The sequence below is a fragment of the Drosophila guanche genome, unplaced genomic scaffold, assembly GCF_900245975.1.
Source record: "Drosophila guanche unplaced genomic scaffold, DGUA_6, whole genome shotgun sequence".
Taxonomy (NCBI): Eukaryota; Metazoa; Arthropoda; class Insecta; order Diptera; family Drosophilidae; genus Drosophila; species Drosophila guanche.
Genome location: NW_022995747.1, coordinates 3,561,423 through 3,564,624, shown reverse-complemented (window position 1 = coordinate 3,564,624; position 3,202 = coordinate 3,561,423).

The following is a 3,202-nucleotide window of genomic DNA, read 5'->3' as shown; positions in this document are numbered from 1 at the left end:
TCAAATTTGTTGCTTATTTCGAGCTGTGTGGATTGTTTATTGTGTTTTTGATATAGATATATTTTGATTGTGTGTTGGTGTGTTTGTGTGTTTTTGTGTGTGTGTGTGTGTGTGTGTGTGTGTGTGTGTGTGTGTGTGTGTGTGTGTGTGTGTGTGGTGTGAGTGTGCGTGTGTGTGTGGGTGTCTCCTTAAAAGTTACTGGTGTTTTTTGGGGCAGCAATCATGAAAAAAGGATTATGAATGTAAGGCATAATTAAACGGGATTTGCGCCTTGGGGTAAACAGTTTGAAATTATTTCCGGCCCGGCGCCGCAGCATATGGATGGCTTTGACATGCTAATTAGTTAACCTCTCACGTATGTAGCCACAAGCCAGTCAACACACATGTGTGGCTGGGTGGTGGGTGAGTAGTTTTGGGGGCACATTGCTCATACGTCGCGTTTGACGGGACAAAAGCGTCGCAGCTAAGTGGCTGCCGCCCGAGGGCCCAAGCGAAGCACCTCAGCATGATGAATAGTCTTGCAATAATTACATTACATGGCAGTTTCACGCTCAGCCCGGCCGAAAGAAAGTCACACGTGGCTGCAGCTCGACTGAAGACTCGCCTTTGGTTTGGATTTGCTTTGGCAAATGCCCCCAAACATCAACGGGCTGACCGCATTAATCATATTCGGGGGGTAATTAGCAATTAATAACGTTTTGGATACTGTAAATTTATCGCCTGCCCTGGGCAAGGCAACCAGCTTCATCCATTCAATGTCCCATCATAAATTAGGCTGCCCAAAATTTAAGATTTAAAGTCTAGGGCGGGCTGAATGGATTGAAAAATGATCCAGTTTGACAATCAAACATCACAGCAACCCGAAATGTTTCTGGCCCAATGCAATTTCCCAACTATTTCGCATGACTTTTGCGCTTTTAGGGCTTATTGATTCGTGTGTCACAACGCGGGACATGGCCTGCAGAAAGTGTCCATATGTGCGCTCATATTTTACACCACAAATTCCAAGTAAATATGATTGATGGCCTAAATCGATGTTGGCTTAATAAGCGGCATCTCCAAATCATGGCAAGCGAAATGCCTTTGATTTCTAGCTGATAAATTATGCATCACATGAAGCTATTTGTGAGCTCATAGAGTTTTATCAATTAAATAATTCAGAAGATACAATTTCAAAGCAAAATAAGTTCTTGCAAACTCTCTTGTTGTGCTCTTAGTATTTTCATTCAGCGCTATGTCTTAAATCGTTTAAGTCGGCTGCAGTCAGCCAGGAGTCAGTCGGAGTACGCCCTAATTTATGGGTATTCTGTGAGCGAGAGCGACGCGTGAAATTGGCTTCTAATTGGCAGCGAATGAAATGTCACAGCCTTTTGGAGCAGACCCGACCCAACGCGACGCGACTCCATGTCGAATGGGCACAGCAGAGTGGGACAAATCAGCCGAAACTCATTTCGTTACACTTGAGTTGAGCTGCGGTCAGAGCAGGGCGACGATATATATTTCCATTTAAAATTAGACATGGATTTGAAAGTGGTGGCAATGGCAAATCTTGTCATAAATTCTGTGGCCAATTCAAATAAATCAGAGCAGTGATTAGTGGTGGGACCCATTTTATTTATTAATGCATGCACAAAGAGTTTATTTATAGAGAGAGCAGCCTTCACTCATTCATGTTGCAGCATTGCCAGTTCAGTCCCATCACCCAATCAGAGTCCCATTCCCTTTGCGATCTCGATTCGTGGCATTCAGTGAGCCACTTGGCTGGAATTTATGCGTCATTGCACCTGCCCGAAAAAATCGAACATGCAACACTTGAACTGCTCCTGTATGTGGGTGGCAAAAGAGGCGAAAAATGTACGTACAAATGTATGAAAAAAGAGGATGCACATGACACTGGCACTCGTTTGATTTACACACAGTCGCTTGACACGACAAGTGGCAATTACAAAAATCAGTTGGCAGTCACAGTCGCTGCTCATTTGCAACATGCCACGTTGAGTGGCATTAAAATGTTGCCATTTCCCTCTGCACTTACCTTCACTCTCGGCTTATAAGTTATAAGACCCAATTCCCAATTTCACTACCAGTCCCAGTCCCAGTCCCAGTTCCACATTTCTATACTGAACTCAAATCAATGCGTTCATTTCTGGCTTTCTTTCCGGCACATTTTGCACCTGCAATTTTCAATCAATTGAGATTCGAATTATTTGTGCCCAGTGGGTGGTTTATGAGGCGATTGCCTTTGCCCAACCATTCGGTTCAGGTCTGCCTTTCCGAGCAGATGGGGTCCGAGCGGAGCGCAGTCTTTTAAATTGCCTTATTGATTCAATTGTTTGCATGTGTAATTAAGTTACCAGCAGAGTAAATGTGTTGATGATGTGTACAAATTTATTTATCATAATATTTGCACGTGTTTAAGCCGAGTATTTTTTTGCAACCCTTCGGCGGATGGCTGGCTGGTTATTATTGTTTTTATAGCCGAGATTCGTTGGTGTTGCAGCTGGGACTGGAACAGGGACTGCTACTGGGGGCTCAGGGTGAGGCTTTGTTCCTGGTTGTTTCTCGTAAATATTTATGCGGTTGCTGTACGCTGCATTATTGTCGGAATTAAAACAGCAAACATGACACTTGAAAAAAATAATAAAGCAATCAGTTGAACGTAGCGGGGGGCTATGCGGGTAATTATATGAATTGTCTGCTTATTCCGTACGAACTCTGTAAACATTTACAAACATAAATATACATATTTATGCGTAAGTTTGTGTGTGTCCAGGGCTGTGTCTGTCCTTATTTGCTTGTTGTCTGAAGGGGCAGTGAGTGCAATGAAATTTGATGTGCTTACAGTTGTGCTTAGCATTACATTAAAATATGCACAAATATTTACAAGTGACTCCGATGGCGATAAAAACACGCTCGTAAATGTTACGCATACGCATGACGCCATTTTGCCAAGATGTTGTCAAACATAGTCGGACAGGAACAGAGAACACCGAACACCTCACTCATTGGCTTTACGAGGGAGACAGAGACAGTGACAGAGAGAGAGAGAGAGAGAGAGAGCGAATAAGCCTCATATACTTGCGCCATTTTGAAGTTGTAGTTTGTGGACGACGATGTTGTCCTGCTCGGACCGGGACCTAGACCGAAGCGTAGCATGTTCCGTGTGGCTGTGCAGATAATGTTGATGATTTTGATGTTCGTG